Raw genomic sequence first — 16920 nt, 5'->3', positions numbered from 1 at the left:
TGGTTGAACCGGAATTTAGTCAACAGCCATTTGTGAAAAGGGTGGGTTACCACTGTAAGATATAAAGACAACCCTGAGAGCTGGGATACCAGGACGTGTCCCCTGACAGAGGGTTTACGAAGTTCGTCTTCTTCCCGCGCGGCCTCCCTTAGCTTCGTAAAATTGGATTTTACCCACTCAAGATCTGCCTTACAGAGAATTTCAGGGTTAAAAAAGATTTCTGGTCTCCCAATGTAGGCAGATAACCTCTCGATGTTTGACAACCATTGAATTTTATTCATGTTGTCAAGTCGAGTACAGTCCTTTATTATTTTATGGTTTAAAGTAAGTTTCGGGTTTAGCCAAATTTTGATCCATAGCAGTAGTGGGGCTAATTTAATCATGTCTGCTATGTAACCTAACCCGAGTTCCAAATGGACTGAATAAGAAGCGGTTGATTGTGGGAGGCCAAGGAGGGTACGAAGAAATTTGTTTTCCTCCGTTTGGATCGCGTCGTGTTTAATGTAACCCCAGATTGGCGCCCCATACCTTACAATGGAAACTGTTTTGGCTTTGTAGATTGTTAGTATTGCCTCTGTCGGTTTTCCTCCCAACCTTTTTGCAAAGCCAAGTACAGCCGCAGATGAGCTTCTTATGGAGTTTACCTTTATAGAAAGCTGAGGGGACCATGAGCCCTTGTCATCAAAGACTACTCCCAAATAAGTGAAAGTCTTCACTCTTGAGATTTCGGCTCCCCTGCAGAAAAAAGGCTTTACCATATTTTTCGCATGACCTAACGACATAGCTTGAGATTTGCCGTTATTAACCACCAGATCCAGGCTATGCATGAAGTCCCCGAACGAGTCCAGCAATCTTTGCAGCGCCAGGGGAGTCCTGGCCAGCAGGACAGCGTCGTCCGCGTATAGGAGGACCGGGATCGGGGTACCTCCCATACGCGGGATGTCCTGCGTTGCAGCCAGCAGATTTTGTTCCAGGGAATTTATGTATAGGGTGAACAACATGGGCGCAAGGATGCATCCCTGTCGTACCCCTCTGCTAGACTTAAAGCTGGCCGTGCACTTCCCCTCCGTCGTCATCCTCATCGAGGCATTCAAATCTTGGTGGAGCTCTGAAAGGAAATACACAAGGGGAGGGTCAAGTCCCAACTCCAGAAGCATTGTCCACAGCTTTGACCTATTTACGAGATCAAAGGCCGTGGACAAATCCATAAAGCCCAGGTAAAAGGAGCCCCCAGCCGCCTTAGTGTATTTGTCTATTATTAAGAGGAGGTTCAGACATTGATCCTCCGTGCTCCGGCCGGCTCTGAAGCCATACTGTGCATCGGACAGGATGTTATTATCCGAGGCCCAATTTGTTATCCTAGCAAGTATGACTTTCCCCAAGATTTTTATAGAGGAGTCTATCAAGGATATGGGCCTATAGCATTTAGGGTCAGCCCTTTGGCCTTTCTTGAACACCGGTATTATGATAGAATGTGACCAGGATTTGGGAAAACCTACAATAGCCGAGGAATTAAATACATTAGTCAATATATTGGCCCAAAACACCGGATTTGCCTTATACAAATCGGTGGGGACCCCTTCCGGGCCAGGAGCCTTCTTTCCTGCAGAGTCTTCAATTGCTTTTATAATTTCTCCTATATGAAAACTAACTGGGGTTAAGGTAGAAGCCGAATCTTGCCCGTTTAGGGATTCTAAATCTAAGTGACTACCATATATGTTTTTAAAGTGACTCAACCAGTCCTCCTCTGCTATATTAGTTTCCAACACTCCATTTTTAACATCGGAAAAAAGAGGAGTGTTGATAATGGACCAAAATTTCGCACTGTCTTTTAAAGTTGCCTTGTCCATAAGATCGGCCCAGGCGTTGTGTTTAATTTCTTTTTTCCGGACCATCAGTGCTTTTTTATAGTCGCTCCTTAACTGCGACACTAAGATTTTATTCCTCGGACTGGCCTGAAGTGCATTTTTAAGATTATTATGAGCTTTGGTGCAGTTATGATCAAACCAGCCGGAGACTCCATTCTTAGGTGCTGGTCTACTTATACTAGTTAGGTCCTTTGACACTAGGGAGCATATGGCTTCAAACGAGGAAATTACTTCCTTCCCCGTAGAAAGTTGGTCCCCACAGATTTCCAAGTCCAGGGCCGCCTCTAGCTTTATTGAGTTGAAAAATTCCTCTGGAACTACCTTAGACCAGTTTAGCCTTCTTCCCTGATCCTTTGCCCTAAGTTCATTGTCCAACATGTGTGAGGTTAAGGTATTTAAAAGTGAAAGGCCATCTAACATTTCAATTACCACCGGATTATGGTCACTAAAAATAGATGGAATCGCATTATAAAAACATAAATATTTTAAAAGTCCAGATGAAAGAAATATGTAGTCAATAATAGTGTTACTATCCCTTCCAATAAAGGTGGGCATCCGTACGTTTTGTTCGTGAAAGCCTGGTTGGTACAACTGATTTTCGATAAGAAGTTTTTCCAGAGCTTCACCCTTACTTGAGTGCTCAAAATGCTGTGGGGATGTCAGATCTGGTCCGTCAATATCAGATAAACAGCAATTATGACTACATAAGTGTACATTAAAATCGCCTAGCAAAATATAATAGCAGAAAGTGGTTTGCTTCAAAGAATAAGTATTTAAAAAATTCGCCAACCATAGCAAGTGTTCATTCGGCAAGACCTCTTGTTGGGAATTATAGCAATTTACCAGTAATAATTTTCTGTCATTGGAGAGTTTAAATTCCAGTATAAGAAAATTATTACATGAACAAGTTATCCTGCTAACGATTCCTTTTAGTTTCACCGAAAGCATAACCACTAAGCCTCCTGAGGCCCTTCCGGAAACTGATTTTGAAGCTGGAACAAAATGAGATGTAAAACCATCTAACCAAAAATTACATTCAGTTTCCCAGGTCTCTTGAAGTGCCAGAATGTCATAATCCTTCAAGAAGCTTAACCAGGATAAATTATCTCTCTTGGCACGTAAACCCGCAATATTCCACGTTAACATTTTGATCAACTTTTTAGGTGAACCCCCCTTACAGTTATCGGCAGGCAGATGACTAACATCAATACCTGCAGATGAAGCGGGGGACTGATCCTCTACATAGAGGGCCTTAACCGGTGATGACTCATCCCCCCCCTGAAGACCAGCCTCCTGTCAGTCGCACATATCCAACAGAGAGAGTGCCTCAAAACGATTAGATGTGGGTATATTTGGCCCACCCATAAACTGGTGGGCAGCACCTACCCCCTGGTGAAGAAAAGGCATCGAATTCGATGCTGGGATAAGATTTCTCTGTCTAGTCAGGTGGAAACAATCTCTAGGGGGGAAGTGGGTGTAAAAGAATCCAAGGGGACGCACCTGAATGCTATTAGCATCTTGTGCCAAGGATGCTGCTCTCAGTAAAACAGTAGCCACATGTTGTGTGTGTCTAAAATTGGCTATGACACAATCTCCATTAGATGATTTTTTGGAGGGCCCAATCCAATTTACCCTGCGAGTACTTAAGATGTCATTGGCCATGTTAAGAGGGAACCCACACTTCCTATGTAACCACGACACTGTCTTTTGCTTGAGAGAATCGTGCGATTCCACTTGCAAGGGAACTGCCTGCCTATCCTGGGGTGGGACATTGGTTAAGATCACAACATAAGGGGAGCAAGCCGGGGGTAGGTTAATAAATCTAGCTTTCATTACCACCTCTACTTTATGCGCTGGGACCTGCTCCTTTACTACTGGGCTAGCTGGGTTTGAGGCTATAGTAATCATAGGAGGTGTTGGCGTGGCTATAGCATTAATGCTAACGGGCTGAGATGGAATCTGTGGGTTTTCTACTCTAACTAGATTATCGTGCCCAGCTGCACGCTGCCCCTTCTTTTTATTGCTGTCTACCCAGTCTAAGTGTTTTGTTAATAATCCTCCCAACCTTTTAACCTCATCGGCGACCATATCAAGTTTCCGTACCAGAGGTTGCATAAGTAGATCTAATTTTGTGTCAAGTAAAACCTCAAAGGAACTGAGTAATTGCGAAAAATGGTCAGGGAATGATGGGGTTGTTGCACCAAAACTGCTGTTTAAAAGCTCGTCTGGATCGATATGAGCTTTTTCCCCAATATCTACCCTTCTATATCCTTTGGTGGAGGCCCCCCCCTTTTTACTTTGTTGCTTTCTACAGTTCCTAACTGGTCTGGGAACATGTGTAGCCTCGACTGTCACATCACTCGCAGAATTCACATCCAGATCTAGAGGGTCCATATAAACCTGGGCTGTGGCCGCAACAGTAGCGTTGGCTTGAATATGGGAAGGGGAGGCACAAATACCTTTGTCCAAAGGGAAACTCTCAGCATTTATAGGGTTTTGGGGGCTCTCCTGGAGGCTATCCATCTCCAGGGAAGCCCGTCGGTCACTGTTAATTTTATTGACCTTTTTTACTAAATAGTTGTCCAGAGGGCCTGACCCCGATAGTCCTGGTTCCCTTAGACTTATAGGCATGGTCAAGGCAAAACAAAATGGCAAATGTCAATAACCAAAGGATTTATAAATGAATGGTAGTTCGACTGTGCAGTCAACCCTTTGACGAGTTACCAGCTTAGATGTCTTCAACGTTCTGAGGCTCCTAAGGTCGAAGTAAAAGGTGGGGCCCAGCCCAGCCTCGGACAGTCCCGGACTGTCGCAGACTGTCCGCCCTTAGTCCGGGCTTCGTCCGGCGGCGTCCACGCGCGTCCGCTGCGCGTAAGTGGCGAGGCGCTTTAACGGCGCCGGCAGGAAGGCAAAGTGAGACCAGGTGCGGGCGATAGCAGCAGGCCCCCTGGGATCTGTAGTCCGCCCAAATCCTCGCGTCTGTCAGGCGAAGCGGCTCCCGCGGCAGCGGGAGCGGCGAGGCGCTTTAACGGCGCCGGCAGGAAGGCAAAGTGAGACCAGGTGCGGGCGATAGCAGCAGGCCCCCTGGGATCTGTAGTCCGCCCAAATCCTCGCGTCTGTCAGGCGAAGCGGCTCCATCTCAGAGTTGCGGGGTACTTCTCAAAGATGATCCCAATATGTAGTGCCCTTAACACGAAAGCCACATCTGGCTACAAGCGTTGTTCACAGTAAATTTGTTACTGTAATTCCAATAATAGGTGAGTTTGTCACAGCCCAAAAATGAAGGTAATACTTCATCAGTCTGATATACACAGCGCAGAGAAGCAATTATCCTTATGCGACCGCCGGGGAAACGGATCTTTCCAACGGCAATGCGTTGCCGTTTATAAAGTCTACCTATTGGAAAGACTACATATCTGGATCATCTTTGAGAAGTACCACGCTACTCTAAGAAGGACTTCCACATTCGGGCACCCTCATTGTGTTGCTCGTCCCCAGAATCGCTGTCCTGAAGAGACTCCGTTATTGCGAGAGGGTCGAAACGTCGTCAACTTATGAAATGGGAGAGCCCCGACAAATTATATAGTTCTTGAAGAATTTATTGTACTGTATCTTTGACTGGCTCCTCTTTTAAGTTACAGAGAACCACTTTTTCAGTTCTACAATAGCACTACATTGGGTTCACTGTTTTGGTTATGGTCACCTCACTGGGGTTCACAAATTACTTCAGAATATCAAAAAGTATATCATGTAAATACACATATAGAATAATTTTACGCTCTTTTGTATTTCAAATAGTGGTTTGCATAATAAATTACACCCATTTCGGCTGAAGTGAGAGCTATGCAATATCTGTTCTGTGGGTCTTTTACATATGAATCTACTAAATTATTGTGATACCTTATTGACCTAGGGCTTCATCCTGTATCCTCTTGTTTTTGTTTAAATGAAGCAGGATATATTATTTTCTTGCAAAAACGAAATAACTAAGAAAATGAGTTTCTTGTGAACTTTGTTTTTTGCTTAATAGCAGTACCCAGTTCGCAAGGAAATTTGGGTTGCTCTTGTTCTTTTGTAAATATTACAAATAAACATAACGTATTGTCTGTTTTCATTAAGTATGAATAGTACGTACAGTGTCTCGGCCTACCTTCGTTCGGCGCATGTTAAAACCATGCAATATGCTGATCCTAAAAATCGGTGCATTTTTTGGTTAGACTACATACCCTAAGCACCTTTCAAATAGTGTCTGGGTGACAGCACACTGCAGAGAACACAGGCTGAGTGATGTTCAGTTTGTATTTGCATGCCTGAGCATTTGGGAGAAACTGTGCTTTTTTTATTGAAGTTTCTCTCTGCCTGCATCGAGCACTTGCTAATGATAGCGTAGCGTTTTGTTCAGTCTGCCTGCACAAAGCAAACATTGCCAATTCTAACCATCACTCGGTCTATTGCATTCACATTTGTACCCACCGCACTGATCCAGCCTACCAGGCCACCGCCTTAAGTGGTGCCTTGGTGTTATCATTGGACCTTATGTTCTATCTGCGGTTGTTCGTTCAAGACCACTCCATCTGATAAACTCAGCCCACACCGCAGGCATCCTTCTTGAGGTGCTTTCCATGTGAACCTGAGAGCTCAGTTTTGCAGGATTAATCCAGTTTATTACACTGTGTGGTAATGGATCAGTTCAGTGTTTACAAATCTCCCTCCAGGCTAGCAGTATCAGATAAGATGAGGCTGCTTTGTTCGTTCTCCGTGTACTATGTGTAGTATTATCAAACCCTAATAAAACTAATACAGAGTTTAATGCTATGGTAACTCCCAGAATGTCTTTTAAGATGGACTCAATATTTGCTCAGAATACCTTGATACCAGGACAGGTTAAGAAAACATGTTCTTCGTCCGCTTTCAGAAAACCTCATCTTCTGCACCTGGGAGTTGGCTGCGTTATAAACTTGGCAATTTTTTGAGGTGTCCAATATAGTCTATTGATGGTGAAGAAATGATTTCGCTTTAGATGTGTGGGCTTGACAACCGAATATAGCAATTTTAAGGAGTTATGCCATAATGGTTGTAAGGCCATCACCTGGATAGTATCCTCACACATTCTATACAGTGCCATGATGTTCTTATCTTCAGCTTCCAGTATCAAGTGCATGGCTCTCAAAATCCACTCGACCGCTCGCATATGCGAGCTTAATTTAACAAGGGCGAGCTGTTTTTAGGTCCTACTCGCCCTTTCTGGCGAGTAGGAAAACAAACTAACTTTTGTCCTCCGTCTCTGAAAACGGAGCAAATGTGACAAGATAACGAGATTTAAAGGCATTTTTATTGCTCACAAAATTAATGAGCAATAAAGATGCCTTTAAATCTTATCTTGTCACATTTGCTCCGCTTTCAGAGACTGAGGTCAAGTAGCTTGCCGTTAGGTCGAGGAGATTTTTCAAGGTACTAGTCCTGCAGGACTTCTTCCATTTTTTTGATTTTTCGAGCTCTGAAGTGGCTACTTCCTTCCTTTTAGGTCTCACATCCTGGAGAGAGGACTCAAATTCCCAGTCGCCACCCCCCATCTCCAAGGTCAAGGTTGCAAGCCAGGATGACAACTGCACCTATTTAAACCTAGGAAGGTTTTCCAGTTTTGACTTTCAGGACTTCCCATGGTAAAATTCCCTGCACTGTCATCTAGCCCCCCCCCCCCCCCCCCCAAAGTCCCCATCCCTGCCCGCCTTACTGGGGGACCAAGCCCATCCTTCGTGCATTCTGGGGTGCCAGGAGAATCCCACATAGGAGCGAAATCAGAATTATATCCAATGTTTAGTGTCTTCCTCTCCTTCCACCGTAGGTTTAACTCGGTCTTTAGAACCTTTACTCGCACCTTCTTAAAATGTGGGGCCCCAAACTGATGCAAAAAACCAAACTCCTGTGATCATTTCGCTTAAGAGCTTTCCCCATGTTGAACTGTCTGGTTTTCCAAGAAGCTTCCAAAGGTTTTTACACTGAAATGCTACACAGTATACATTTAAATCGGCTAGGGCTAAACCTCGCTTCTCAAGCCTACATCTCATTTCTTTCAAGCCAATCTAGTCCCACGGGAAGCCCATATAAAGCTCGTTATTTTCCCCTGAATCTTGTCAGTAATTGATCTCGGCGAGGTGAGGGGGATGTAGTTAAAAAGAAAAGTACATTTGGGGAAGATCGACATCCTAATAAGGTTCACTCGCCCCTAAATTGCTAGTGGCCGGTTCTTATATCTTAACAACATGTTATCTCCCGCCTTAGCCAACTTGTTCAAATTATAAACTGATATTTCCCCCACGGGGTTAACAATAACAATCCCAAGATATTTTAACTCTCCACGTACACCCCCCTCCCACAATCCAACCATCTAAGTTCAAGCACATTACATCTGTCTTTGAGTTGTTCACCCCTAAAAAAGCACTGAACTCTGCCACTAACCCCTCCACCCTAGGTATAGTTTGGGTGGGATCTCACATATAGATTAACAGGTCACCTACATACAGTGGAATCTTAATGCTGGAAGGGGGGTGGGGGGGAGTTAAAAGGGATTACATGGTTGTCTTTCTTAAGCAGTTGTGCCAATGGATTAATATAAATGTTAAAAAAAAAAAAATAGGTGACCCTGCCTAGTACCCCTTTGAATGATAAAACTCTTGGTCGAAGAGCCGTTAAGGAGAATTCTAGCTGATGAGTTTTTATACAATGTTCGAAGTGTGGAGATAAAACCTGGACGGAATCCCATTACAACCAGGACAGTCAATAGGTAAGCCCAACATGCTCGATTAAATGCCTGAGCCACATCAATTGTGACCATGGCCAGGGGAATCGAACGAGCAATGGCGAGATCGATAGTTCCTATTAGTTGCTGCGCAAGTTCTTGAATTTGCGTCTTTGGCACAAATCCTTTCTGATCTGGATGCACCAATTGGGGGGCTAACATGGCCGATCTCCCTGCCAAAATACTCGGATTGGACTATAGGAATCTGACCTCCGAGGCCCCTTGGCTGGTTTTAAAACCAAAACAATTGTGGCCTCTTTCCATGAATTTGTGATCCGTCCTCCCCACAAGAAAACTGAATTAAATAGTGATTCCCATTCTGAATTGTTATCGTCGTTAGGATCTTACAGAGCTCGGAAGGTATTGTATCGGGACATAGTGCATTATTTGCCAGAAGCATTTGCCTGGATTACTAACTGCAATATTTCGATGCAGCACTTAAGTAATTTACTTATTTATTTTACCAGTGTGTGTGTCTGAATTCCTTATTTCTTTTTGAACTTGCGATTTAATAGCCCATACGTTGCCTTTATGAGCAATTAATCAAAGAAAGAGTTTCATGTACTACTTGAGAAGTTGACCCGTACTCCACATTGCATTTCATTGTTCATGTCTGAAATGGACTCAAATACCATTCTTGCTATCCAATTGATTTGCCTAGACTGTGGAATCATGACTATAGCACCACTGTTTCAATGGCCGCTTCAGATGATAAAACAGACGACCAATTTTAACATCTTGTTTTACTGTGACTTAACATTTTATCTATTCCCCTTGATTATTGTAAGGTATAGCTCTCGGTGTAAACTCTCTCTTACTGCCACAGTTGGATATAACAATTGACACCTGGTTTACCACAAATAAGACTAATTGTGTTGCTAGTTTAAATTGTCTACCCCGTTTTAATACATTTCATTCCTCTAGAGCAGTGATACCCTCCTGACCCATACATGCGGGTCCCTTGGGAAACCGCAGCACTGGGTTGTTGTTTATTCTACTCAGTACTAACATTAAAAAAAAATGTTAAATAAACAGCAAGCACTTATTTAAAGGCTAATTGCAGTTAAGGAAATGAAATAACGCAACACATAACTTTAGGAACACCATAATTTTTAAAGAACTCAAAGTGTAAAAAATATGATGCACTTTCTGAATTTTGAAATGACTATTTCATTAACCTGTAGAAACGTTTCACCTTAGTAAATCAGATTATAGCAGTGCATTCAAAAGCACTTTTTAAAAATAATTTTGAAACATGAAGTAAGTAGTGTGTTGTACCCTGCCTATCCCTATGTATGCCTTTATCCACTTCATGACCTTCTAGTAGAATGCCTCTGCACTGTGATGCTCTACGGAATGTTGGGTGCTGGTTGAAGATAAGCCACAGTTATGATGGGGCTGAGCTGCCTGCTGGCTGCTCCTGGTGGGGCTTATTCCAGGCTACTTAACAATTTACAATAAATCTTCATGAAATACCTCAACCAGTCTGGAGTCCAATACTACATTTTTATGGCGACGATTTGATCTTACCCTCTACATGCTTAACTCAAGAAGTCAATCTTCAAGAAGGCAAGATATTCAAAAATCTTATCAATCTTCAAGCAAAGACTCTGGCATCTGAGCCCCACCAGTGACCATCACACCGGTCGCCCTCTACCTGCACATGCCAGATTCTTCTTCACTATTTCATCAACTTAAGTGTTTTCTCAACAGCTTCAACTTGAAGGGATATTGAAGTGGTGAATAATCCAGTCGAAAGCAGGTTGGTTACGAAGAGAAGTTTATTCGTACATTCCACCCATTACACGGAGTGTCCCTTTCAGCTGAGACCAAACAGTAACGGACTCGTATCATTCGAGTCACCTGGAACGGGCATATTTGAATATACACAATAATACATCTCACAATCTAATGCGCGAGGCCCGCATCATGTGAACGATGCATCGCGCGCTTTCCGCGTGATGCATGACCCTTCACATCATGCCGGCACCGAGCGCAAGCTCAAGTAACCACCACAGATATCCACACTACTTCAACTCAACTCTACAACAGCAACATCTCAACAACGAAGGTATTCAAGCTCTGCACATATCAATTTCAATCAAATCTAGTTCCTGTTTTTTCTGCCTTCCAGTTGCTGCTGCCTGCCCTGCTGGTACTGTTCCTGCTGCACATACAGTATCTCAAGATGCAAGGTAAAGGTGTTCTATTCAATGCTTTTCCTAAACGCCTTTCACGCATTCAGCGAGAGTAGCCTGTTCCTATGTGCTTTTGTACACCTACTGAACTTGCCTCCCAGTCTCTGCTACTTCTGGGGAAATTTTCCCTAGCACCTTACTGTCCAGTCATCAATTGTGTATCTGGATGCTGTTGCACTCAAGATTTCCTGCTAATCAAACCGTTTTTCTTTCATAAGATGTCAGCGGGAACAGCTCCTTTACTGGGGAAAGTGTGTGCTACACAATGTCAAATATTTCTGCCCAACTTGACTGTTCAATGTGTGGCCGGTGTTACACTTGAAAACCATTATGGCATTTAACGACATTCTGGATGTGCCGTCTTTTGTCGGGAACAAGTGTAGTCAGGAGTTAAGTGCAGTTCTGGAGCGGCATGGGCAATAGTTTGTTTTCAACAGCAGGTGGGTTTTCCTCAATTTCTCGACACTCTATCAGACTTCAACCAGTTTTTACTGTTGTCGAGTGTGATCGGCGTCTCCCAACCAACCAAGACACCTCTGCGGTGAGTCTGTTTCTTTTAATTTGGGGCCCAGCTATACCCTCCACCTTTGGCAGTTCAACTGCCTGTTTCAATATTTTGAGACGTGCCATGCACGGGGCGTTCTAGTCTCGCGTGCACCTTTTCAAAAGATGCTTTATTTAAGCCGCTGCGCGTGCGGTCCTACCTTCTGGCATCCAGTGCAGTGTTTCCTGGATCCCTTGTGACGTCTTCTCGACAGTGAGGTTTTCGACTGCTCATACTCTTCTCACCTTCTCCATAGAAAAACGAGAAAGCGAATAGAAAGAGATACCCAAGAACTACTCCAGACACACCCACCAGCAGGAAAGGTGTGAAAAGAGACAGGTGTAAGATACTACATAGTGTTCATGCTACCCACCATGACAGATAACAATGCCATTAGTGATTAAAGCCAAACAGAAGGAGAAGGTTTTGTATAGTGCGCATCCTGAAGTCATGTGTTTCGAGGTCCTCTTTTATATGTGATAATGAGGGAAATTGAAATGAAACAATTGACCAGGATCACACCATTTTGGGAAGCCGGGATTCATCCCAGGTTTTCTGGTTTCATATTGTGCACTTCAGTTCAGCCACTAGATGTACATGTTGTGCTTCCCCTTCACCCACATTATGCACCCCCTCCCTCCTGCTGGCATCAGTGTGGCCCTTGGTCACACCAAAAATCAAACTTTTCGGACCTCAGGACAATGTTTGTGAGTACCCATGCTCTAGAAGAATATCCTGAGATGCAGTTACCCTGTCATTACAATTACAGTAATTCTCCACAAATCACATTCAAACTTCTTTTCTCCCACCCTGGATTGTTGTTTTTCAGAATTACTGTGATAACCAAAAAGGCCAGATATTGTTTTAATGTTTCTCTACATTCTGTCATCTACAAATGTTGACTCCGAAGCCACCTTGTATTGGTTTTTATTCAAGGTAAGATCTTGTGGAAGAGTTTTAGTTGATGATGATATTCCAGTCGTTTTTGTGGTCTGTTGTAACTTTGCTTGGAATACCCTGTTCATTATTATTTTTTTTTCTGGACCGACACTAGCCAGAATAAAATAAAAAATAAAAAAGTCTTCTGAAGTAATACAAATGTAAAGCCTAATCTAGAAATCTATAGTTCAAATTATACATCTATAGTTTGGTTGAGAGTCTTTTTCCCTCAAAAGCGGACCATGTGGTTAAAATAAAGAACCTGTTTTCTATGGCAGGGTTTCATACAAAACAGACTGCATTTAATTGTTTTAGGCAGTGTCTTTCAGGGAATTGTGTAAATGAATGCCCAGCCCAAAATGGCTGAGGAGTATTTCATGCTAAGCTTGGAAGTCGCTGTGAGGTGCAGATTCGATAGTTTCCTGTACAGTTTTAATATGTGAACATTGAAAGGGAGTGATACATTGAAATTTATTTTTGGCACAGTTGTTTCTGTAGATACATGAATGATCAAACAGACGGATAAGTCTTTCTGATCCTATGGTACGGTTATGCTTAAAATGGATTGGTAAAAAAACCTTTTAACCTTGTAAAGTTTAACATGCACATTAAAAAAAATGAACAGTACAAGCATGTACGAATTAAGAATCAACTTGATATGTGGTTTTCTAACTGAGATGGTTGGGAGTGCGGGGGGGGGGGGGCAGAACGTTCCTCTGCTTACGAGTGTAACACTTACAAGTGTCTTTTTTAAAAACTGTCATTATCCATGGTATTTAGCTTTTTGTTTTTTAAAGAGAAATCTGAAAATCATTAACGCTTTTGAAATGTTAAACACACCAATGTAAGAGAATATAAAATAACCGTGTATATCAAGTTTTTGTGTTTTTAAAAAGTAAGTGAAACTATTGGGCGATCTGTACGCTTCCATCTGCTCCCAATCCATTAGATGTTTTGGCTGACTTGCTTACAACCTATTTTACATTTATATACTGAGTTTTTTTCTTTCTATGAAAAGACAGACGCAAAACTCTTTCCTTCTTGTTTTTGGTATCACTTGAAATTGTTTTGCCCACTTGCGGTATTTTTCACTTCAAGTATTTGTAATACATTTAAAGCACTATATAGTTGTGTGTGTTTTTAGGAGGAAGTGCTCTCTAGCGACAATTAAACTGTCCTCTAGAGTTGTCATATGTCATGGAGACCAGTCCATGGATACAATTTTTAGTTTTTGGTCTCGTTTTTTATTTTTAAAATGTGCTTATGCCAGGGATGTAATCGGCGTTAATGTTGCCAGTAAGTTTGAGCCTAGAAAAATCAAAGAGGTTCTCTAGCGGACCTTTGGCCTTCGGTAAACAAAACATGCTATTTGCAAGTTCTTGGTGCAAATAGCGTGTTTATTGTGTCAAATGTATTTCCACCTACTCTTGTACTGTACTCTAAACCAATACATGAAGCAGACAGTTTTTTAAAAAAAAAAAAAAAAAAAGAAAGTTACAGTATTGAAAACTGCTTTACTATAAACGTAGCACCTGGACATCTTTATCACAGGTGCCGATGCTCATTTCCTAAAAAGACAATCATTAACCAGATATAGGTCATTGGTACAGAGTAAACAAAGTTTCATCAGCACAGTGAATGTAAATACATGCTTATTCCTGGTGTTTTTTGTGATGGAAAGTTCTGGATATGTAGGAGCAGCAAAACTCATGACAACTTTCTCCCACACTTCTAATAATAAACAGTATATCACATGTAGTTGGGCCTATCGTTACTGATAAAACATTGGACCACTTCATGTTAATTTAGTGTCAATGTTGTTTTTACATGGCCACAACTGTGGCCTATTTCTGTTCCATGCAATTGGCCACCCACACTTATGGAATAGGTTTTTATTGAAAGTTCTTTGGGAACATTGCATGGTTGCGCTTTTGCCATTTACTTTCATTTGTCACAGAACAAGGGAAAGCTACTTAATGTATGCAAAAAAGGAAGCAGAGAACTCTGGGTAGTTTCCAAGTTTAGGTGAAGAGCAGCTCCTATGTAGAGCACCCCACAATACCAGTGATTGTCTGTCAACCTTTTTTAAGCATAGGATTAGCACTGTCATCCACTCCGAGCTAGAGAGGGAAAACATCTTTTGCTATTTATACTGCAAAGTCTGTAGGCATTTGTCACTTTCTAGCTCAACTTGGATGGCACTGTGCTAATCCTAAAGTTAAAAACGTTGCTAGAAAAAACAGACATTTGAGGTGAGCAAGTTTAGAGTGTTGCTAGTGTTGTAGGGTTTTCTATATAGGAGCTTGAAAAAGTATTTTAAGATATAGACTTGGTCCCGCCTACTGTGCCGAACTCGGGACGAGCGCATCTGTGAAGTAGTGAGGGTGGGTCTCATGTAAAGTGCATTTTCCAAAAAGTTATGGAACACTCGCAGGGTAGCCATAGATGATTTCGTCTGTTGTAGCAGACATGTTTCGACAGTGAAGCCTTTCTTCATGCTTTAAAAAAAAAAATGCTACACACAGGTCGCGTTCTAATAAATGGCGCAATCTTTACTCCCATTGGATAGTTTCACATTCTTTTCATCGAAAAAGGATTGCAGCCACCGGTCACTGGATGTTGTTGCCTTTTTACGCCATATTTGTATAATGTTACTTAGTTGTATCCTAATTGGCAGCGCCTGTATCCCCCCTCAAAATGTTTGTAAAGAGTTAAATGCCCCTATAATCCATTTCTCCTTTATGTACAAGGGAATATACAGGAACTGTCAATGAATGACCTGTTTTCTTCAAGTGGCTCCATTTACACAGTCCTGCCGCTCACATTTTCCTTCCAATTACACTTTACCACATCATGAAAATAACACCCACGTTGTCTGTTAAGTAACTAACCATCCGTAAGTGAGATCTGTCCTCACTAATTCACAGATCTGTCCTGAGTTTGGCACTTTCGGCGGGACTGAGTCTGTCTACCCCGTGAGCGCTCTGTAACATTCAGCAAGAATTCACGGCACCACAGCAGAGGTAGTTTTCACATGTGTTTAATAGTACACCAAAGTGCAGAACAAAGTTTAAAAAGAAAAAATTGAAGTATTTGAAGCACAGGATTATATAGTCATACTGCATAGAGGGAGCATGCGGTGATATCACGTATTGATTGTGAAAATATTTATCCTCTTTGTATCAGGAGTAGTAACCTTGCAGCGGTAAATCCTATACCACAATTTGTTTATCCTGTAGCAACATAACGTCGGTAGCACCAGTGATCAAAAGCCGCCTTATTCCCGCATATCAATGTAGTTGTTTATGCTCGGAGAAAGTATAGAAACCATGTATAGAATTTGATTAGTGAATTGTTTTACATTGTAGATAAAGCAATGTTTTGAATCAACTTTATTGTTGGCAGTGACAATGACAAACATTTATGTTGATAATTGCCATTGTGAAATCTTTGCCTATATTTTTCTAATTCATTGATTTTATCAGATATGGGAACTGAAAAATGTATCGAACTACATGCTTTTATGTGGACATTTTAACTTGGCTTTGGCAACATTTCGTCAAAGTTTTATAATGAATTAAGAGGGAACGGAAGTATGTTTTCCCTTTCTATGAACTGGAATCTATATTTCTAAGGGAATTTGTGTACACAAATTACTCTAACGGTTAACGCCGAAACGCGTCATCTTGGTGCACAATAAACTATTGTGCAGTCTCCTTGTGTGCCACTCCTGTTTTCTTGGCAATCTTCGAAGGAATACACTGGAAACCTTGTAATTAATTAATTAAAAAGTGTGTGTGTGTATGTATATGTATATGTGTGTATATATATATATATATATATATATATAGTGTTTTTGGTTGTACTTCGCAAAGGGGATTCTCTGTATTGAAGCATATTGTGATTCATGTAAGCCACATTACCATGAACTCCCCTGTATCACTAGTTTTCAGAAATGTCTGTGATTTGTAGATTCATTTGGGCAGCATCTGACACTTGACCTAAATATTTGAGACATTTCCCTCACCACGCGAATAGATACCTCCTCATAAAGAATCCTTGGTTCCTAGTGTGTGCATCCCTGCTCAAATCATGGAAAACCCAGACATGCCTAATAATGCTACTTATAGAAGATCTAGTGGACTACAGATTTGTGTCAAGCCATGGGAAGCATGTTTTAATCTGCGAGGAGGTCTGCAGGAAACATTTGGGGAAAAATGCTAAATATCTTGAAGTATTATCTTGCAGTCACTAATCAGGATACGGGAGGTCTGGCGCACGGCAATAGAGATCGTAGGATGTGCTTATGTTAATATATATAGTCTTTGTATGTTTACATATAATCAAGGGGGGGGGGGTATGTGATCAAACGGGTGCCTTAAACCAGCTTCATGTTCAGCTAAATGTCGAGGAATGACAGTTAAGAGGTGTGGGGAGAGTGGGAATTTGGCTTGGCCAAACTGATTACTTAAATCTACATAGTCCTGAGGTGGATATCTGTCAGCAAATGGACAGTGTACCATAAATGGGAAGTCTTCCACAGCTTTGTGATCTGCACTATTACGTAATTTA

The 16920-nt window shown here is 41.9% G+C and overlaps 1 protein-coding gene across 31 annotated transcripts in view; it reads left to right on the top strand.

The window, feature by feature from the left end:
• NCOR1 (nuclear receptor corepressor 1) overlaps nucleotides 1-16920 on the top strand; it is a 1832391-nt gene that overhangs the window by 4244 nt on the left and 1811227 nt on the right. For 2 of the 31 annotated variants that reach the window (XM_085649271.1, XM_085649267.1), the window contains exon 2: nucleotides 10802-10862. The exons of the other annotated variants lie outside the window; for them this stretch is intronic. The gene's annotated coding sequence lies outside the window, so the exon portion shown is untranslated. The remainder of the gene's footprint in view (nucleotides 1-10801; nucleotides 10863-16920) is intronic. 31 annotated transcript variants of the gene reach the window in all.

The sequence above is a fragment of the Triturus cristatus genome, chromosome 3_2 (genome assembly GCF_964204655.1).
Source record: "Triturus cristatus chromosome 3_2, aTriCri1.1, whole genome shotgun sequence".
Classification (NCBI taxonomy): Eukaryota; Metazoa; Chordata; class Amphibia; order Caudata; family Salamandridae; genus Triturus; species Triturus cristatus.
This window is presented reverse-complemented; position numbering and strand designations above follow the sequence as displayed.